The 23533-nt window shown below is 37.2% G+C and overlaps 1 protein-coding gene across 4 annotated transcripts in view; it reads left to right on the top strand.

Moving 5' to 3' along the window:
* The first annotated feature begins 546 nt into the window (after positions 1-546).
* The window catches only part of SYT1 (synaptotagmin 1), a 724221-nt gene continuing 701234 nt past the window's right edge, over positions 547-23533 (top strand). For 2 of the 4 annotated variants that reach the window (XM_020993508.2, XM_078146400.1), the window contains exon 1: positions 1293-1687. The gene's annotated coding sequence lies outside the window, so the exon portion shown is untranslated. Of the gene's footprint in view, positions 748-1290; positions 1688-23533 lie in introns of those variants that run through there. The other 2 variants (XM_078146393.1, XM_078146407.1) reach the window with 2 other exon arrangements.

Here is a 23533-nt window from a genome sequence, read left to right on the forward strand (position 1 = left end):
CCTGTAGAGGGAATTAAAGGGCTGTGCTTTTGTGCTTTATTTTTTTTTTAACTTGTGTAGTTCCTGCTTCCCTCACGGATCCCCACCCCCCACTCTCTAGACCTCCCGGCCTGATATTACCCCGAATTACTGCGCTATAAATTGCCTGAGAGTTTAGAAACAATCAGGTCACCACCCTACGTGAAAGGCAAAAAAGCTTCTTACTTAACGACCGAGGAAGCATGGAAAGAGGCCATAGTCGGGCTTTGGTGATCACAGGGGTGGCAAACCCCAAGCGCAGGTTGGCACAGATAGGGAAAGAAACAAGGAGTAGAGGAAGCTGTTAGGAAAGCATCCCCTAAGCACGGCCACACTTTTACTGGATTCCCAAACTTGCCAGTTTCTGTCTTGGAAACTCGTGATATACCCAGGGCTCGCCTAAAGCCCTGAGCTGGGAGTGGGTGGAGCTCGCTCTCTGCCCCACCTATGGGAGCTGGCTTCCTCTGCACCTACCGCACCCCTTACTAGCGGCGGCTTGTAATCACCCCACTGGGTGGATTTCGCTATCCCACTCCTCACACCAAGCAGGCCCAGATCATCTGTCCTCCCCTAGCTGGACACTCCTGCCGGGACCGGCAGCTAGGGAGAGAGAGGGAGAGAGAGAGTACCCGTTCCTCCCCTCTGGCTCAGTAGGGAGTCGGAGTCCTCGTTGCTTTCATCTTCCCGCCTGCCCTCCTCTTCTTGTCCTGCCTGGCTTCCCTCTGTCAGGTAAAATGCCCAAGTAGAACTTCTGCTTCCTCTTCCTTTTCCCCTTCCCCTCTCCCCTTTCCAAAGCCCTACAAGAGCGGAATGCACACACAAACTCTTGGGGGGCGGGGGGGGCTGTGGCAGACTGGGCATGCTCAGTCTCTGAGAAGGTTTTGATGGAAAGTATTGAAAAAGAGCTTTGTATTACGCTGTCTCTTTCTGCTGAGTGGAGCTTGCAGAACAGGTTGAGGGTCTCCCTTCTGTCTTCTCAAAAGACTTATTTGGTGTCCTTGATTGTCATTCCTATGAAGCCCTCCTCCTCTTCCTCCCCCCCCATTTCCAGCTCTCCCCACGTTCCTTTCACCCCCCCACCCCACCCCTTCTCCCTTCCTAGGTCCCCCGTCCGCTGTAGGGATGGAGAGACACTAACAGTACTGGGATGGGCAATGTTGGCTGAACGGATCCACCTATTATTGGTGCTGCCTGATTGGCTCTCCGGGGCAGCGTACCCGCAAGCCAGCCAATCAGACAGGCGGGGCTGGGGGATGATGGGCTGCCTCCTCCTCACTGGAGGGATTCCTGGAGAAGCTGCAGTGTGGGGATGCTCTAGCCCGTGCACTGCCCCCAGTGTCTTTCCACCTCCTCCTTCTGCAGCGGCAGCAGAAGCAGCGGCAACTTGCAACTGAACCCCTGGGCGAGCCCCCTGGGCGTTGTTGCACTGAGGGGGGCTCAGACCCCATTGGGGTGTGTGTGTGTAGGGCGGGGGCGGCCAGCTGGGACTGCTGGTGGCCCTGGAAGACCTCCCACACACCCACACCCACACACCCCTTTTGTGTTGCAGGCTCTCCTCCAAAGAGCTGGAGGCAGGGAGAGGAAAGCGTGTGTATTTCCTACTAGTCACGGAGTGGAGAGCCCTGAAGGACAGAGACCCAGTACCACCTCCTCCAATTTCTCTTCCCAGGTAAGGCGAGATTGTTGGTGGTGCGGCTGCCGCTGCTTGTTATTAGCTTGGATCTGTCTGCAATGTTTTCTTCTCTGTACACTTGGGTTTGGGTAGTGGAAGATGAAGACACGGTGAGAAAGACCCGGGTGGCCTATTGTGAGGAAGATAATAAGAACACATGTGCTGCTAAGGGGAAAGCACTTTGTACAGCGCCAGTCATTTAAAAGCCTGGAGTTGATGCTGGGTATCCCCCATCTTCTCTCTTGCTCTCTTTCCCTCTCTCCTCTGGCCCCCTCCCTTCCCAATCCCTCCTTCTCTCTTTCCTCCTCCTTCGCTCTGCCTGTACAGGGTTTCTTTCTCATCCAGGAGAGGATTGTTTTCTGTTAAAGGAAAAATGCAGAGTGTAGGAAAGAAAAAAAATTCATTCTCCCCATGCAAAAATGCAATAAAAAGTATAACCTGTGTTAAATGGAGGGTACCAACGGTAGTAAAACTGCTTGCAATGAATCTACAGACCGTCAGGCTCCCAGATAGAAAAAAGCATCCCTTTGACATCCTTCCCCCACCCCACCCCCAACTCGAAAGTAGATCTGTCTCTCCCTTGACTTGTTTAGATATAACCGAAGTATGGGGGGGGGGACGGGGATGGGGGAGCTACGGATTGCTTTTAATTGCTGTTGATTTTAAGTGTCAACCATCTGACTTACCCTGCTTCCAGCTGCCCTGTATAGCTAACAGTTTGACAGTACACGGTAGTAGTAGTGTGCCTCAACAACTTTCAAGATTTGGGGATTAGTAAAAACAGAAATGACTACTTTCCTTGGGGATTCATTGCTGTGGCTTTTCCATGTGAGGGGTAGGGGAATCCTCACACATAAAGCTAAATTACAATTGTCCTTCTCAAACCATTATTATCAGGAGAGTCAATCTTCAACTGTGCAAGACTCAGCTTTCTTTTGGTCAAGATGGAGAAATCATACTTTCTGAAATAACCCTTTTTGAGATATCAAAAAGAAGCTTTTTGCATCATCATTCAATCTTCAACTGAAAGTTGATTTTTCTTAATTCTTTTCTACCTTCCTGCTGTCTATTTTCCCCTCTCTGGTCTAGGTAGCTTCTTCATTTTCTTTTAATAACTCAACAGAATCTTAACGTCTGTATTCAATGTATTTGCTCAGTTTCAGCACTTCCTTGAGGAGCCACATGTAGGCTGCAGCTGCTAAGGCTCTTGCTGTATTGGCACAAAGTTTAGGGAGTAATGCTTGAAAGTAGCCAAAATGTTAATTCCACACAAGGAAAATGCCTATTCTTTTCTTCTTTCTAGCTACAAGAATGATAAAGATATCAAAACAACCCCTCTCCTTGCTAAGTCTGTAGTAGGGAAATTAAACATTCTTATTGGGAAAAGCCTCAATGGCAGTTTCAACAGTCTGTAATTCAATCATCACTGATACAAGCTGCCTTTAACCATTATTCATCAGACCCAGCTGAGTGATTTCTGTCAGATGGGAAATGGTAGGGAGAAGTCTCTAGGTAAATCTATCTGGAAAGCTTTCCAAGCAAAGTCCTAAATGAGCTCAGAAAAGCAGGCAGATGTTCATTTCCAAATAAATCTTTTCCTTTGTTGTGGGGGGGCATATGGGAGGGGGGATGCAAACTGTCAAGTCTCATTTTCTTTGCCTAACTTACATTTCAGAAAGGAAAAAGAGTAATTCCTTTCTTTAGTGACCTTATATTATTTAGTAGCTACTAGGAAGCATCATCTCCAAATATTATTTTTCGTTTGGAGATCAGTCACTTTGGGTACCCATGTGTGATGACTTTATAACTGCCAAGACTCTAGTGCTCAGTATTGTAATGTAGTGACTGGCAAATTAACTGATTTAATTTACTATCACTATCTTTTCTGTTGTTTTCTAACATATTTGTTGATTCCTTTCTATTGGATGGTTGCCCACCCTTTTCATGCAGAAATGACTCCTGTTATAGGAGATTCAATTTCCTGTAATTTGCCATTTTAAAATATTTGGTTTTTCTATGCTGTCTCCTTATTCAGAGCTTCCTCTAATCTTTCTAAGTGCCACCTTTTGGTTACAAGGACAAAAGGACAGTTCCTTAATTATCTCGTGGACATAACTGAATTTTCAAGTTTGAGCTTAGATTAACTGCATTGCAAGCAAACCATCAGCTTTTTACATGTGGACAACGCGAGATTCTCATATTGTTGATCACTTTCATATAAAAACATGGAACTTTGACTTTGAATCCAGGCATTTGTTTATCCTGAGGGGTTTTTTTTCTTGAGACATTAATTATAGTAATACTATCTAAAGAAAATGCCTGTGAAAACTTAGTTTTTCACTTGTTTCTCAAAAATTAGGTATGGAGATCATTTATTTTTAAAGTTGAAGTAGTTAGTTTAAATTTGTGGGTAGCTTGGTTTGGTAAAGGACTTTTTAAAAACAATCATAGGGCAGATGATAATGACATACTGATAGTGACATATTGCGCTGTTGCCCTTGCAAAAAAGCAACAACTGTTTGAATGCTCAAATATCATATAAATATCATTTTCTTTCCTTCTTGGAAAGATGTCTTAAAGGGGAGTTTCAATGACGTTTGATATCAAGGGAGTTAATTAGAGTGCGTGACATTTCTATGAAATAAAAAAAATTAACTCATTGAAAAGACTTAATTGCAATTTTCTAGGTAAACGTATACATGATGAGTGGTTGTTTACAGTATGGCATACTACTTTATCTTGTAAATGGTGCATATGAGTTAACCATATTTGACAAGACTGGTTTATCTAATCAGGAAGTATGAAAGGGTACAACATTATGTTTATATGATAAAATTTGCACATGTTAGATTTCCTGTCTGTTAAAGGTGAGGAGCTAGAGATCAGCATTTTGTTTTTGGTTGTATTTGTAGGACTGGGAGTAAGATAAAGAAACTATTGTTTATTAGAAGTATGGAACATGGTATGAATTTCCAGTTAGCTAAATGATACCATAAATATAAAATCAAATCTTCATGACCTTTCTCTCAGTGTATTGAATTTAGAGTGGAAATTCTTAAAGCCGATTTGTAAAGTTTTCTTATCCTATGGAACTCATATCTAACAAATACTTAGTGCTGAAATACTTAACTGTTCTTGTTTCTTCCTACTGAAGCAAAAAATAAGAAGGCGATAGTATTTTAGTTTATGTTAGGATAAGGGTATGCCCTGCTGGTTAGTTTTCTAGCTGGAAAATGATGAAATTACTTATACAGGCATTAAAAGGGCAATGTTGTTATTTTACAGAGGAACATACATGTTGTCTAATTTTATAGATGACTGGGATCAAAGTTGGACTTACTGTTTAGCATCTACGTTAACACGCAACCACTAGGATTAGTGCCAGATATTTATGCAGTTGCAAAGTGAAATGTTTTGCCTTCCAATGCATGTCTTCCAGTCTCTCCAAATATCAAGTTTTTGTTGTTAAACTTCTTTATAGTTAACTACGACATGTGTTTTTATGAATATACAGAGATTTTACTTTTAATAATCATGTCTATATCAACTACTTAATAAGAAACATACATGACGGAAGCTTCCTAAACAACTTTAAGTGTTTATCTACTAATGGGGGGGTAGAAAGAGGGAAATGGAGGTGATGAAATTTTGGCTGAATAAATAAATCATTGTTTTAATTGTTATTTTAAGGTTTGATTTTGCAAACTTTTGCTAAAATGATACATTTGAATTGAAGGATGAAACATTCATTCAGTTTTAATATTTTTTTTAAATTAATGATATTCCAGGATTGAGGCCATTTAATGTTGATAAAAAGAGTTGATATCTTTGCTCTGCTTTTAATCATTCTTTGGTTGAAAGGCTAAGGATAGCTAGAGGCATAATACTAATGTACTATCTATCCAACTCTTTCCCTTTACTCTAGATTTGTAGGGATTAGAGAAGACGTGATTTGTAGAAACCATTGGTGAAAAGGACTTTCAATCCAACCAGTCCAACCACATGTACATTCATTTAAGTTGGAAGCATATTTTTACATGTCAAACTTTATGATTCAAAAGTAGCAGCTACTGGGAAAGACTGTTTCTGCCTTTATGGTGCTTTTGGTGGCTGTTGCAATCAGTATTTACATTAAGGGAAACTTGTTCTTAATTTTTGAAATGATTTAATGACTTCAGTGTCATCTGTTTAGAGGATTTAGGCCTTACATTTTAATTCCTCAAGGGAGAGTCAGTATTTTTCTTAGTAGGTTTAAAAAAAAAAAAGATCAGAACTTATTCCTGTTTGATGACTCTCTCTAAAATGTATCTTTATTAACAGAGGATTTATCTTCCTTACTAAGGGGAGGATGACATTTTTTCTTTAGGCTCCCTGTTTGACATTCCAAGATACTGCCGTGAAGCTACACTTTATACATTGCCCTGAAGACAAATTGAGGTACTGGGTCTATATCATGGTCACCACATGGGCACTTATTGTACAAAATCTGAGTTATATGGATTTTGAAACTTAAATTCTTTATACACATAGGGGAAGAGTGCTTGGCTTTCATTCTTCTGTGAAGGATGTCTTGGTGCCTACTGGAAATAATTGAGGAGGCTGTTTAGCTCCATGTATGATTAAGACTACGGTTTATTGAAAAAGTAATTTCTTTTTAATGGACTGTAAGAAATATTGCCCTACTATAAAAAGGGTAAACTTTGATTGGTGAAACAGTGTAGGAAGCAATTTCCTTATATATACATGTTTCTCTGTGTGTACAAGCACACATATATATGAAAGGAAATTATAATCTGTATTACAAATATGTATACATCATATTAAAATATATGAAATATACTGAAGTATATACATTTGTATACTTAGTTATACGAGAAATGTTTTCCAGAAAGCCTTTGAGAACTGTGATTTTTCTTTAAACTTAGATTAACTAAATTTTATTACTTCTCAGTTTAGGATGGATCAAGGAGATAATTTTAATTTTTTTTTTTGCAGACTATATAATTTAAAGCTCTGTTTATTTGATGTGTATCTTCAAGTATGCCCAGTGGTACAAAGAACTAGAGAGTGAAGAATTCTCTAGCAATACCAGTATGTACAATGAAAGAAACACTGGGAATTGGCTTGTACATTTCATTTTGCTATTGTTGGCCATGTCAAGAAAAAGACAATTGATTGTTGGGATTCCCAGTCACCTAACTGTATCCTTCATCCTTTGTACATTGAAAAAAACACTTTCTTTTTCCCATAAAAGAAAGCTTTGTTTGTTTAAGAGAACAGATGTGGCAAATAGGAAGAGAGGTTTTGGGAACTAAGTAGACTTTTACTGTGCTGATATTTAGAAATAATGGTTAGAGGAAAAAATGGTTAGAGTAGACAGTAAGCAGCCTCTCAAGCCATTGCAGTCCCTTGGTGGGGTGGATTTAGGGGCTAGAACACTGAGTGATTTGAACAAATATATGCCCTCCTGGGCCAGATGAAGACAGCCATAAATACAGTAGCCAGGTAATATAGATAAATGCTTTGAAATGACGCATTTTCTTTTCTTTCTTCTTCTGTGTCATCCAGTTAGTCAGATATCCTTAGCTGTGATGATTATTTCAAACTGCTTAGAACTTGTTTTAAACAAAATGTGTTCTAAACAAATGGAACTACTTGTATACATTTTTACATTCTTGGTGACCCCAAATGATGATACTCATTTTTCTTTTCTAAATGGCTTAGCTGATTAATCAAGGAAAAAGCTCTTGAGAGAAGTAACTTAGAAGAGTTTTAAGAGACTGATTTTTAGTGTGAAACATTTTCTGAGCTATAGACAGCACACATGAGAAGATTCCTCTTCCCCTTCCTGACCACGTATATCTTTCTGAATCCAAATGTAAGTATAGAAGGATCAGATGAAAATGTACTATGAAACCCCTGATAATTCTGCTCATGAGCTAGGCCACTACCTACTTGCAGAGATTTTGTAATCATACCTCTAGGTCCATTTCCATTTCTTTCCTAGGATACATAAACCCCTTCCTTTAACATTATGCTATATCATATGGGGAATAACTGATAAATACTGGCACTCATATGCTTTTTCAGTGCTTGCATAGTAAGCTCTTACTCAATGCTGGCTGATTGACCAGCTGGTGCAAAGGAACATTTGTTAGTTGGAGTCAGAGGACCTACATGTGAATCTTAACTCTTACACTTAATATCCCTGTCATCTGGGACAGTCATTTAGCCTTTCTGAGTCTCAGTTTCCTCATCTGTAAAATGAAAGAATTGGACTAGATGACCTCCAAGTTCCCTTCCAGCTTGAAATCTATTATCCTAGGGTCCTAAGAATTGGATTTCCTAATTCTTCACTTTGAGCTTTCTAGGTTTGTATTGATTCTCATGAAAGTAAGAATAAGGGAAAACACTCAAATTACCTCGAATTACTTGGTTGTCAATGCTTAAGTATTTCCAAGGTAGGATATGAGAAGTGAATCTTTGGTCAGTACTTGGCATATCTTCTCATTGCTTTGGGGGGAATACACATACATATATACATACATATGTACATATGCATACATATATATGTATATATCTATATACATACATATATACACACACACACACACATATATATATATATATATATATATATAAATTTATGATTCAGGCACATTAATAAGAAACAGAACAACATGCATTTTATTAAGTACCTGCTGTTTTCCAGTTACTTTGTTAAGCTCCAAGAATACAAAGTCAAAAGTGAAAGACCCTGCCTTTTAGGAGCTTATATACTATTTACCAAGATGTTGAAAGAAAAGCATATACAAAATGAATTCAGGACAATTTTTTTTGGCATTTAAGAGATTAGGGAAGGCCTCATATAGGAGGTGGCAAAGAGCTTGCTTTGAAAGAACTAGGAATTCTAAGAGGTAAAGATGTAGAGAAAGGTCATTGTAGGTTTGAGGGACACCCTTATAACTAGTACAAAGGCATTATGGTATGACTATTCAAATAGAAATTAGTTCAGAAATGTTGTAATTAGCAAGACTGGTAAAAAAGTTCATTAAAAGAAGAGATTGAAGTTTCTTCAGCAATTAAAGATTTGATATTGGCCGTTCTTGATTTGACTTTCTCACCACTCTTCCACTTCCAATAGAGATATTTTATTGTATGTTATTGCAAAACTATTCAAATGTTATGAAAGAAAACAGTAAAGTTGTGCTCATTATGACAAATTTTGGTTAGTCTTATTATTTTCCATGATGTTATGTTAGAATTATTGAAAAGTTATTAATATCACATTTACTTGTATCACCAACCTATCACAGAATGGAAAATAATTTAGGGACTTTCATAATAAAAGAAAAAATAGTAAGGGAAATTTTGGAGGAAGAGGAAGAATACAGAAATGACTAATGAAAACAATGAAAATGTAGATGAATTTCCTCTGCTAATTCCATTATTCGTAAAAAATCTAAGAATAGGTTCTTATTTGTTCACCCCCGTATCCGAATTCAAATATCTCCTTGGTCACATTATTTTCTGTGGTCTATATACCTTTCAACCATGGATGGACTACTTTGTCTAGAAAATTTGGGAATTGCTCCTTTATGAGTGTTTATTCTTGAGAAAAATCAGTGAAATTCATTTTTGACTAATGACTTCAATGACTCCTCTTGCAAGGGCAAGAGGTTTACTATTCATTTTCAAGGCATGGTTGAACAGCTCAAGTAATCATCTTTTGTTTTAGAAAAATTATTGGAAAGGAAAACATCAACATGACTTCCCACGAGTAAGACAATGTAAAGAGAAAGACAATGTAGCAGACCAGTGGAATGGGCTTCTAACTAGAAATCTTTAGAAGAAAATGCTCCCATAACTGGCTCTTTGCCTAAACACCAATCTTTTCAATAGATTTGAGAGATGATGAAAAGAAACAGTGGGGCATTAGAATGTATTGTCTAAACACTGAAATCTCTTTCTGGAATGAAAGAATATCACCATTCTATGATAACCTGTACTCATACTCTATATCAAAACTGATATAACTTAAGACAAAGAGTCATCCATAAATGTCGGGCAATAAAATCCATAGTGTATCATGCGTTGCTAAACGTGAGAAAGCTATTGGTTTTCTTATTACCTCAGTGTTTCATGAGTTATTAATGTTAGATAATTGATAAGCTATTGGTGATCTCATTTTAATTCATTAAATCTAGAAGTTTAAACACCAGCCAGGAAGTCACAGGAAGCTTTATCTTTTAACCAAGAACAGTGGCATGTCAACAAAAAAGGTAATATACCTTCATATTAACTGCAATTGATTTTTTCTATGAATACATGTGATATGAAATAATTACATAAATTTCAGGAGCTCCTAAAATACTTCGTGATCCCATAAATAATAAACTCATTAAATAATACTTTAACAAAGTAACTAATTAAATTAATACTTTAACAAAGAACTTCGCAAATTTTTATATATTAAAAAATTTCCAGTGTATGTTGTCTTCTTTCATCATAGTGACTTGTTTCACACAATTCAACATTGATTTCACAAGACTTTAATAAATTATCTCCACATAGTATATGGATTATTAAGCCTACCTTTGGTGAACAATCCATTTTCTTAAGTCTAACCTTGATTACAACTCATACGCTTTCACTAGGGTTCTCAGCCTACTGGAGTCTCTATTTCCATATTTTCAATATATTTCTTAATGACGTATGACATGGTACAAGGTCATGTTACAGGATCATATTTCTTTTAGATAATATTTATAATTCTGAACCAATTATGCTTCTCAGTATATCAACATATTTATCTGAGTTCATCTTCCACTCAATTCGAGTAAGATTTGTAGCTATAAAAGAACTAAAATCCTCCCACCAAAGACTTTGTTTTTTGCAGTATTTTCAGATATTACAGTCTCATCTGACTTCTTCTGACAATGATTTTGGCATAGCCTTAAGCAAAAAGTGAGCTACATATGAAAACCTACCTTTTACCAATCTTTGGTAGTCCAGTCTTTGTGTTGGTTTTCCTAAGACAAACACTGTTTTTCTTCATAACAACTGTTAGCTTCTTTTGTTTATTTTTTTGTTTTGTTTTACTGGCCTTCTTGCTGTTCTTCCACATTCAAGAAGCCTATGATAAAGTATAGAAGAAGCAAAGACAGTCCCTACTACAGCTAGAACATCATAAGGTTATTTGATTGTTTTTTATAGGATTAATTAGGAGGTTTTGTGGCAACATTATGACAATCTTGCTGTTATTTTTTTACTGAAATTTTTTTTATCATTTTGGTGAGACTGATCTTTTTAATTGTAGGCTTGAATAATTCTTCAAATATTTGACACCCTCACACTAATTGTTGTTACAATAGCTCTAGTGGTCAGTGAACTATTTTAAAGGAAAAAGAACACTATAAACACAAGATGTGTTTATTATGTGTAGTATGTATTATGTGTGCAAACTAAGTGTAAGAGGTGTTTGATATCATTTTCTTTTCTCAGTACTTATGGAAATTTACTATTAAATTCAATTCATCAAATATCTATCAATCTGCATCAACAGTGAGCCATTACTTGCAACAGAATAATAAGGAAATGTTTCAGAAAAACAGGTGAACATATATGTCTAGTTGGATCGTGAATGCAGTATTACACACCTGTAGTCCATTAACTTCAGGAAAAGGGAGTAAAGTATATTTTCTCATCTTTTCTTCTCTGAGGCTTAACATAGTCCTAGAAATAACCTAATATTCCAGCATTGTTTCGCTTTTTATTCTTTCTGTTCACATTTTTGCATTTTCCATTTCCTGGTTCTCCTTATATCACCCTACATAAGATAATATTAGTCTTCCCATAATTCTCTGAATTTCTACAATTTGACACTGTAGTTGATCAAATGAGATATCTGTAAAGCACTTTGTTCAGTTCTTGGCACACAATAGACATTTAATAAATGATTGTTCACTTTCCCTCCCCTTACCTTGCTTAGACTGCAGTCATACTGTATTGAATTTATGTACCAATATTTGCTTAGCCATTCCTAAATGAATATCTGAAATGTTTCAAGGCTTTGCTACCCAAAGAGGAGTGCTGTGGATGTTTTTGAATGCCCCATTTTATAGATGAAGAAACTGAGGCTCAGAAACTTTAGGTGATTTGCCTGAGATCATATAAGTAGCAGGAACAGGATTTGAACCCAGATTCTTAGACATAACAGAACTCTTCACCTTGCCGTCTACCCTGCCAACTACTCCCTCCAGACCACTAGACCTCCTGAGGCCATGCTCTGGGTAACTTAATGCATCTAGCATTAAATGCAGCTGAGGCCATTTTTTCCTCACCCTAGTGACCAAGCCAATACAAATATGCATGCCTTACTCTAGCAGGTCCCAGACAGCACTTCACATCCCATCTGACTATTTGCTACCCACATCTCCTTCCTATCTGTCCTCTTGCTGTGTGAACATTTTACTCTAGCAAGAGTAATCTTATTGGTACTATCATTGCTTCTAAAAAGAATAGTTCACCTCATTCCCCAATGACTCTACTCACCATCCTTCTTACTTTCCAAACAAAATTAACATTTCCTGGTTTCTACTCCCCATATATGTTGCCTCCCTCTACTGGAATGTAAGTTCTTTAATGACAGAGACTATTTGGCTTTTGTATTTTTATCTTCAGGGCTTATAGTCCTTAACCCAAAGGAAGTGCTTAATAAATGCTTTTAATTTATTCATTCATTCACATACTATGCTGCCTAATCAGAACTTAGTGTTCTATCAAAAATTTTTTCAAGATTTATGACAATTTTTATTATCTTTATTCTTTTTGTTGCATTGATAATTAGTCACGAATGGCCAGAAGATTATGAAAGTAATTAACATTATATTTATGCAACTTCTTATTTCTGAAGTTACCTAGACATAAGGGAAAGGGATTGCTGAAACTGAGAAGGTGCTCTGCAAATCCCTGGTTCTATGGTGCAGTAGGGCTTATATGGCCTTACCTTCTTGCATCTGTGGTCTAGGAAATTTTACCTTTACCAACTAAGAGGATTGCAGATAACCTTAGGAATGGGAAGACTTGGGAAGAACGCTCTAAAATTCAAAAATATTCCCAATGACCAGCTCAGGGAGTAGAGCCTGAATTCATGATTGTCCCACTCTCATACCCAGCAATCAAGGAAAGAAGCAATTCCCATATCAGAGAAAATGGATCTCCTTTACTTAAATTACTGAACCCTTAATGTTATCATTGATCAGACTCTGAATACATGAAAGTAATTGTATCTGCGAGAGAAGCAGGGGAGGTAGTGGCTGCCTAGAATATTCTGAAATTTTTATAGATTCGGAGGTTTTCAGTTTTTCTCATAGTAGCTTTCTTTTTGACCAAATTCTTTCTTCTACCTCAGTTGGAGCAGTAGAACTGGATCTTACTTTCCTCTCCCTCCATAAGGAGGGAGAATAGATTGAGTAGTTTGGGCTAATGGAAGATTCTCTTGTCCAGAAATCTTATCCATACCCAATTATTCCTCCCCAATTAGGCAATAGAATTTTTATTGACCTTTGGACCATTTTACTTTCTAGTAGAAGAAAGGGAATAACAATTTGGGTAGAGATCAGAGAAAACTGTGAAGAAAAGAAGACTTGGATGAGATGAGAGTTTTATGGGTCACAAGAGGGTACTGAGTTCCTGTGGAATGGGATACTAAGACAAATTTTGACTATTTTATGATCTTGTCCAGGGATGGATGGAGTTTGGCTTAATGGAAAGAACTAGGACACTGAAGCCACAAAATCATAAAACTGGAAAGGACTTTCATGGTCAGTTAGTCCTGAATTGGAATCCCCTCTTCAACAGCATTAATACAGACACAACTTTCAAGAATAGGGCATTTGTCTGCCTGCCTCAGGAGTATTGCTTTAGTTCTGGGCAAGCTAGTTTAAGGAAGGCATTGGTAAGCCTGGGAATGTCCAGAGGGAGGCAACTAAGATAGTGAAGGACCTTCAGTTAATGTCATATGAAATTCAGTTGAAGGAACTAAGCATATTTAGCCTTAAGGAGAGGAAGGCTCAGGGGGAGTGTGAGAGCTGTGTTCAATCAAGTATTTGAAGGGCTGTCATGTGCAGAAGGTAATAAACTTGTTCTGATTGGTCCCTAAGGGCAGAACCCAAAGGTAGGAGCTGCAAAGAGGCAAGTTTGGGCCTGGTGTCAGGAAACATTTCCTAATGACTGGAGCTGTCCAAAAGTAGGATGGTATGTATAAAGAAGTGGTGGGTTGCCTTCTCCTTTTGTGTCTTTAAGCAGACACTGAATAACCACTTGCTGGATTTGTTAGAGGGAAGGTGCCTTCAAGTGTGGGCTAGACTAGATGACCACCAAGATCTTTTTCAGCTCTCAATGTCTGTGATTTTAGGACTTTTGGATCTAAAGACTATGCAGCTTTTCATTCTATTCTTTGTCCATAAATTTTGTGTCTACGTATTTCCTGTAGGATAGGTAGCAAGGTGGCACAGTGGAGAGAGTACAGGGCCTGGCATTAGGAAAACTCACCTTCTTGAGTTCAAATCTGACTTCAGACACTTACTAGCTGTGTGACCCTGGGCAAGTCATCTAACTCTGTTTGCTTCTGTTTCCTCATCTGTAAAATGAACTAGAGAAGGAAATGGCAAACCACTCCAGTATCTTGGCAAAAAAAAAAAAAGATGTCATGAAGAGTTAGACATGATTGAAAATGACTGGATGACAACAGTAGCAATTTCCTATAGGATAAACTATTTAATTGCTCAAAGCCCTTCACAATCTGGTGCTAGCTCACTTGTCCATCTTGATTTTACATTGCATTCTCAATATTCCAGCCAAATTAGGCTGATGACTGTTCCTGGGATTCAATGTTCTATTTCTTCCCTTCATAAATCTTCACAAGCTATCCCCCATGCCTGTAAAATACTCCTTCCTTAGCCCAGCCTTTAAGAATCCTTATCTTTATTTAAGGCTCAGTTTAGGTGTGACATTCTCAAAGAATCCCTTCCTGAAGTTCTTCTCTACCTAGTTGGCAGTGTTCTGTTCTTTACTTTATCTGGATACATGTCATTTCCATTCCAAGAAAATATAAACTCCTTGAGAAGAAAGACTGATGTTTTTTGTCTTTATATTTGCATCACTTAGCAGACTGTTTTAAAAATCATTCAATATGCCTCTTTCTCTGTCTTCTTAAATGGCAATCCACATAGCATTACTTCAGTGGTAACATATAGGGTGTGCCAAAAATCTTAGTGCAGATTTAAGACTTCATTTTCAGCTATCAAGCTTAATAATGAAGCTTTTAAACTTCGTTAATAGCTGTTGTAAGCTAGTAGACCTCAAAAATGCACTAAGACTTCTGTGCCACTGTATGGGTAGATAGATCTATGAACATCACAAACTCAAGTAGAATGAACTTGAAGGCAGTTTAACAATACTATACTTAATTTTGTTGTTGTTGTTGTTGAGTGATTTCAGTCATTTCTGACTCTTTGTGACCCCATTTGGGGTTTTCTTGGCAAAGATATGGGAGTGATTTGCCATTTTCTTCTCTAGCACACTTTATAGATGAGAAACTATGGCAAGGGGAGGGTTAAGTGACTTGCCCAGGACATAGCTGGTAAATGTCTGAAGCTGGATTTGAACTCATAAAAATGAGTCTTCCTGGTTCCAAGACCAATGCTGTATCCACCGTGCCAATTAGCTGCCCTCCTCTTTGTTCCTTGCTCATCGCTGAAATGAAGTTGGATTAGCAAAGATTTGTGCAAACTGTCCAACGCAGTTTTTTGGATGACTCATTCCCAAGAGAAACCTTATTTGTATGTTTTATTCTCTAACTTTTAAAATAGGATTTCAAGGATAATTGCTCATGTACATTTTCCTGGTTATTTCAGTGTTTGCTGCAGACTTGTAAGCATACATTAGTATTTTATTATATATTCTCCCTTCTCTATTTCAGGGAGGGTAAGGTTAGACCTGTGATTTTAATATCAATGTAGATCATTACCTCCTCTGTAACTTAACGTTACAGAGTTCCCTGGGGACACTGAGTAGTTAAGTGACTAGCTTACTCAGTGACTTACAATACTGGACTTGAACCCATATCTTTCATGCTCCAACCTTGGCCCCCTGCCCACCACACAACAGTGCCTCAAAGTCCTCAGAAATGTCCTTATGTCTCTCCTATGCATATCTCTCCCCTTTAACTATTTTTCTCCTTCCTTTGTTTTAAAAAGTTTTATGTATTTAAGTGAAAACATTAAAAGGATTTTTAAAATCACAGTTGACTTTTTTTTTTCAAATTTAATTTCCTTTTGTGGTATACGTTTGATTCTATCCTACAAATTCCAATTTAAACTTTAGAGGAGTAAATAAATCACCAAAACAAATCATTCTGTGTCAGTCATCATTTGGGCAACACAGGATTCAATGTATTAACCGGATATTATTTTTTTCCCTATATCTAGTTTCATATCCTGGTTTCAAGAACTCCATAACCCACATTCTTCTGATCTCTACCTAAGTCACTTTATGGGAGGATGTTATGTACTTAGAGAGGCACATTAACTTTCAAAACACTACATGGCCACTTAATGTGCTACAGCAGTAATGAAGCAGTGATTAATGAGTCAGCCTGAAAGTGGCCTATTTTCTAGTGCAGAGATGTAAACTATGCATATGAAACTCTCATTGAATGACATGTTTAAGCAACTGGATTTTCTAGTTGATCAATTACTGGGGTGAATAGAAAAGAGGCTACCATGTGTACTTTAGCTTGCCAATTTAAAAACAAATTGAATGCAATCAAATACAAAAGCTTTTCCTTGATGTCCCATCACTTGGCATGAAAAGAGACCCCGGGATTTTGAAAAAATAGTTTTTTTATTTTTCCTCAATTATGTGTAAAAACAATTTTCAGCTTTCACTTAAAAAAAAATTTTTTGACAAGGCAATTGGAGTTAAGTGACTTGCCCAGGGTCACACAGCTAGTGAGTATCATGTTGTCTGAGGCTGGATTTGAACTCAAGTCCTCCTGACTCCAGGACCAGTGCTTTATCTACTGTGCCACCTACCTGCTCCAATTTCTTTTTAATTTTAAATTCCAAATTCTCTCCCTCCCTTCCTCTTCTTCCCGCTTCATGAGACAGTAAGAAATCTAATGTGGGTTATACATGTGCAATCATGTAAAACGTTTCCAGGTTAGTAATTTTGTAGAAGAAAATTCAAACAAAAAATAATAGAGTGGAAAAATAGTATGTTTCAGTCCACATTCATACTCCATCAGTTATTTCTTTGGAGGTGGATAACATTTGTCATCATCAGTCCTTTGGGATTGTCTTGGATCATTGTATTGTTGAGAATACCTAAGTCATTTAAAGTTGATCATTATACAGTATTGGTGTTACTGTGTACAGTGTTCTCCTGGTTCTGCTCACTTCATTCTGCATCAGTTCATGTAAGCTGAAGCCTTTCTTAATGAAGCATAAGAGGCTCTGACAAGTTGTACTTAGCTGGAAAGACTTCAATAATGGTCCCAAGTATGGGTCTGCTTCCCAAGGACTATAGGCTCAAACTGGAGGAAATCTTATAAGAAAACTTTATTTCCAATAAAGTTAAAAGGTCCAACCCTCTCATTTTACAGATGAGGAACTGAAACAGTACAGTGATTTTATGACCCTCTATGACAAGCCGTGGCTTTTGCTCTGCAGCTCTAGCCTCTGAGAATTCAAGTTTGTCTGTGTGCCATGATGAGACATTACAGTAGGAATCTAGTGTGATATAAAAGCTCTAAAACTTTATTGAATGTGTCTTCATTTTTGATTCAGAAAGTACTTCAGGACCTTACAGTGGCTCAGTCTTGATTCTGACCATCAGTTGTCATGATACTAAAGAGATATGGGAATTGAAAAAAGAAAACCATCCCTGTGGCCAAGTTCATAGGGTGCAAGGATTCTTAACTTATTTTCAGAATAATGTTATTTTTCTGTACTCATAATCAAAAGTAATAATAAATTTCAGCTGGAGATTAATGAAAATAAAGATGTAATTTTTCCCCATCCACATCTATCCATGAGCCATTTGGGGGTCAGTGGACTCTAAGAGAAGAATTCATGCTATAGTGAGTGTGTATTGACAGATGGATGAGTGAAAGAGATGATGGGTTGTGCAGAAGTAAAAAATAGGTCAACAAGAATCTTGTGTTGGGAAAGAGCAGCATAGAAGGGAAAGAATGATGCAGTTGTAGTCAGAAGACCTGGTTTGAATCAGGGACCTGCCACTTAATCCTATGGACCCTGGACAGATCACTTAACATTGCTCAGTTTCAGTTTCTGAAAAGAGAAAGATAGGGAGAAAAAAACCAAATGTACCAGTACTACTAGCTAAATTTTATATAGAGTTGTTGTTCAGTCATATTAAATACTTCATGACCCCATTTGGGGTTTTCTTGGCAAACATACTGGAGTGGTTTGCTATTTATTTCTCCAGATGATTTCACAGATGAGGAAACTGAAATAAACAGGGTAAGTTACTTGCCCAGGGTCACACAGCTAAAGTGTCTGAGGGCAAATTTGAACTCAGGTCTTCCTGACTCCAGGCCTGGCGCTCCATCCATTGTGCCACTTAACTGCCCAATTTTTCATGAAGAAATATATGTAAATGATTTGAAAGGCTGCCTACCTAACTTATGTCAGTATGGTAAATGTGTATTATTTTTCATTTACTTTATTTTTTCAGTATGAATGATTAGACCAATATCTTATGTATTGTTACAGACATCATTGAAGGGTCTCTGTAGAGTGCTATGGCTTCAAGCAGTTAGGAATAATGAATACTAGCATTTATATAGTGCTTTAAGGTTTGCAAAATACTTTACAAATGTAATCTAATTTGAACTTTATAAAACTGCAGGAAGGAAGGTGCTATTATTATCTCCATTTTGGCAGAAGAGGAAACTAAGGCAAAAAAATTCAAGTGACATCCTCAGGGCCACACAGCTAATTAAACGTCTGAGGTAATATTTGAACCCAGGTCTTCCATACTCCCAAGTCCAGTGTTCTATCCACCATGCCACCTAGCTATCAGTACAAGATTGAGGTCTTTATTTCTTAAACAGAAGTAACACCAATGATATTCTTTGTTATTTGGGGAACTTCCTTCCTATTAGAGATGAATTTTCAAGATATCCTACAGTGACCTTCAAAATTGATTTCTTTTTAAATATATTTACTTAGATACAGCTGTTCTCACAATCTTAAGTGGAGAATGCTGGATTCTGGTTGGCAGAGAATAAATGTAGAGCTGTGACATGATAAACTTTATTAAGCACCTGTTGGGTGCCAGGCAGGGTGCTGAGTGCTGGGGATACAAAGAAAAAAAAAAGATAGTCCCTGCCCTCAAGGAGCTTACAAACTAATGGGTATTACAGTATCCAAAAGGAAGCTGAAAAGGAAGGGGAGAGGTGCAAGATGATACCGATCATGGAGACATGATGAAGATGAAAGTGCAGTTGAAACCAAGCAGAGCAGCTGTTGGCAATGAGTAGCTTGACTATCATCATCAGTTAAAAATAGGTCATTCTAAAATGCTATCAAGTATGTTCTTTTTTGTATCATTTTGTTGTCCTGCTGGATTCATATCAAAATGTTCTTAAGAGTATTTGTTTTTTCTGGATCCCACAACAGATTCAATGCAAGCTTATTTTCTCCTAAATTGGTTTTTCCCATTGGTGAGGTGCTATTACTCACCATATTCTGTCATTTTTCTCAGCAATGTTTTCCAAATAAGCTTGTCCTCTAAACCAGTGCTGCCAGGTTTAGGCAGCACTGATTCTCCATTTGGCAAGATCTAGAGTTCACTGAGTGGGTACTCCCTGGGCACTTTGAGGTTCCTTCATTTAATATCTGCTTTACAATGGTAAAACTTGCCTAAGAAATACAAATAGTCAATGTCTTGACTGTTGTGCATTTCTATTTTTTTTCCAGAGTTGAGAGTTCATTTAAACCATTCAGACTGGAGTTACTGTGAACACATTATGTCTTTTCAACCTTATCTTTTCTTCTCATTTTGTATTTAGTTTGACCTTTGCTCTGGCCAGTTGATCTGACTACATACAGTTATCTGATTCAAAGATGAATTATTTTTGTAATCAGTCATTTCCTATTTGAGAAATAGTCAATTTCTGGGTTTTTTATGTCGTTTGGTGCTTCTTACATTCAGAACCTTCTTGATTTGTCTTTGGAAGTAATGATGCACGATATAAAAGTGTGATGTATTGTTTTGTCGCTGTTGTTACTGCTGGTTGTTCCCAGGGTACTAGACTTATACTAGATGTAGAGCAGTCCTAAACATTATTTCCTTTAGTTACTTTAAATTTGTAAGCAGTACACGAAGCTAAGATAATTAAACAACCAAAATAATAACTCTTTTTAAATTGAATTTCTATGAAGTTGTATCAAAGTAAACTTTACAATTTAGTTCATCTTTACATACTTTAACAATTATGAACACTGCATGATAATTACAAAGCTGCTTATATGTACACTATGAGTATTAATACTAGTATACTATTATAGTGTATTACTAGTACATTATTATAGCATAATACTATATACTATTATAGTATAAACTAATATTATGCTATTATAAAATACTAATTTTATAGTACTAATAATTATTAATTGGTATTATGAAATTAATATTTTAAAGTTTTATTTAACACCAAAAGTAGAATTTCTAAGGATATTTCATTGGGTGGTAGAATTTTGGAAGGCTAATACAGTAAAGAAAGTCTGTAGTCTTCTGTCTACGAGAAGGAGTTGAGAAGATGTATTCTCTCTTTTAACTTCCTACCTAGAGCAATTCTTTTCTCAAACAATAGAGTTTTACTAGTGGGGAAGAGAAATGTTCATCCCTCAGCAATTTCTAATCCCTTTCCAAGACCTCAGGCCTGTTGAGAAACTAATACCTAGGAAAGACAGATGTGTCCACAAATACAGGCCAAAATACAGACCACACTGATCACTCCCGCTGGAGAAATGGAGGATACCACCATTATTTTAGTTACAAATCTTAGGATCATCAGAAGGAATTAAAGCAATTTTCTGCTCTGCTCTCCTCCTTTTCCATCCTCTTCCTCCCAGATGAACGAACAAAGTGTTGTCTAGTTGAAATTTGGCCAAAACCTTGCTTTCTCTGTCTTCTTTCTTTCTAGAGGACAAAGTCTTTGTCATTTAACATTTCCTCTGCCTACTCCAATCACTGAATACTGGAGTATTGACTGGAGTACTATGACAAGTTAGAGATGTGGTTCACAAAATGCAGGTAGCTGATTCCATGTTGACCCTGGAAGTGGCACCCAACAAAGAGAAAGAGTGGGAGATTTTATTTTATACTTTAGTATACACACAGTGGAGACTATGGTGCTAGTTTTTGGGGAAATGGAAAGATACCAGACTAGGAAGAAATAAAAGATGAGGTAACTACTTATATATGAACTCATCTTGCTTTTTCCTTACACCCCTCCTGCAGAGGTAGGTATTGCACGTATTGGCCCAGTTTTAGAGGTGAAGAAATTGAGATTCAAAGAGAGATTGAGGAGACTCCATGCCATGTTCACACCCATTACCTTAGTTTGGTAGGCCCGGTACAACTCTGCCTCTCTGGACCTTACATCCAGCATATTTTGAATGGAGTGAATGAATGAAATAGCATTCATTAAGCTCTTTGTACATGTCAAGCACTTTGCCAAGTGTTAGGGAAACAAGTACAAGTACAAAGAAGTCCTTGCCCTGATGGAGCTTACATTCCACTGGTGGAGAGTACATATATAGGTAAATAGTGAGTAAATAGTGACTAGAAAAGGTAGATGGACAGTAGAATTGAAGTGAAGCATGGCTAGTTTTTTTCCTAAAAAAAAAAAAGTTGAAGAAAAGCAGTCACTAGTCAGGATTTCCCACTACACCTTACTGGAGACATTTATAGTTATCTAGGTGAGAAGAAAAAGAAAGGCATTGAATATGCATTGAATAACACTATGAGTAGGGGCCCCTACAGATATTCATGGGATTCATGGACAGGTGCAGCTCTGCAGTCTTAGTAATGTAAGGAATTGGACCAACTATTTTAAAAATAATCTACATTATTCAATCCTGAAAGTGAGTAGTTTTGCCTTATTACAGAAAATATGATATGCCTATTTCTAAAATCCCTTCTCAGCTGTCAAAAAATCAGCAAACTTCATACACTTGAGAGGGACTTTGAATGGTAATTAAAACTTTCTTAGTTTTTAAGGAACTGTTAGAAAAGTTAAAATTGTTATAATTTTGAATGTCTAAAACTGCTTTTTTAAAGAAGATATCCATAAATGCATAGTTTTACAAGTAAAGAGATATTGATGGAGGGTAAGATTATCAGCCCATGGAATACTTAGGTGGGTTCTAGCAATATTCAGTAAATTTTATGTCTTTAATTTTTACCTAGAGGATTTTTTTTTCCAGATGATGCCACTAACATGCGATTTCTCAAAATCGTGGCATCACAGTTTTGTTTTCTTTTTTAAAAAAAATGGGAACAGACTGTGATCTTACAGCCTCTGGGTGTGAAAACACGTTTTTAGAATAGTTTGCGGAAAAATGCCGTGAAAGAGCTTTTCTCTCTAAAGATAAAACTGTGAGCAAAGGCAGAAATGTGGGGACAGATTTTCTGACTTTGCTTTTTCAATCTTAGAATCTGTATTTGGTTGTATCATAATAGTGTGCAGCAAATACCCCAAGAGTATTGTGAGATTTCCATATTTTTCTCTCAAGCAAAAAAGTATTCTTAGTACAATAGAGAAAAGAAACCTCAGTTTAACGTGTGAAAAATCGGATAGGAAAAAAATGGATATCAGCTTCACGCTTTTTACTTAGGAAACTTTCTTACTCAATTTCCAGCTTCCTTCAGACCAACAGTTATATGTGGTAAATTGGTAAATTAATGAAAAATTCATGAATCAGAGCGTAATAAGAGATAATTCTCTGTTTTCTGTGTGGATTATCCAACGTTTTTTTTGAATTGTGGCTCAGCTTCTTTTTACCATGCTATATACACCCCTGGGCGACATCACCAAAATGCCCAGATGGTGTGTGCTTAGCAAATGTGAGCTAATTTTAATATTAGCTAAGCGAGACATAATTAGGGAGAGAAAATGTACTGCAACAATATTATGCGATATTTGTATGCCAAGTACATGTGACCAGTCCTTTAGATTATCTGGGTCACTGCTACAAATTTGCTGTTGAAGTGGACAAGCAAAAAAAAAAATTTAAAGAAGGCCTAAACTGACCTGTTCTGAATCCTAGAATGTTAGCTCAAAAGGAAAAAGGGTAGTGGGAAAATGGAAATTAAGTATGTTACAACATCATTTTAGTATTTATCTATAATATATCTCAATATTCTTGCTACACATAGACACACATGTGAGCAATATTTTTTTTTATCATTGTTTTTAATCACAAGTATAAGCTCATTGGTATAGGTAACTTCCTGAGAGCAAATTCCCTCTGTATAATGCAAATAAGCAGCTGCTCTGGAATCTTATGTCTGAAATCTGTTCTTAAAAATGTAGGCCATGAAAGGGTCATGATTTTCTAGCTATTAGGTGCCAGAGGAAGACCCTTGACCCTGATTTTCCTTTTATTGAGGCAGGCTTTCTGGCTAGAATTATCATTTTCCTCTCATGGACTTCTTTCCATAATTTGAAATCTACCTTGTTCTCAGAGCAAGAATGGGTAATGTAACTGGCTCTCTCCTCCTCAGGCCCTTCAAGCCCAGATTTTG

Source organism: Phascolarctos cinereus, unplaced genomic scaffold (genome assembly GCF_003287225.1).
Source record: "Phascolarctos cinereus isolate Bilbo 61053 unplaced genomic scaffold, phaCin_HiC Scaffold_1;HRSCAF=81, whole genome shotgun sequence".
Taxonomy (NCBI): domain Eukaryota; kingdom Metazoa; phylum Chordata; class Mammalia; order Diprotodontia; family Phascolarctidae; genus Phascolarctos; species Phascolarctos cinereus.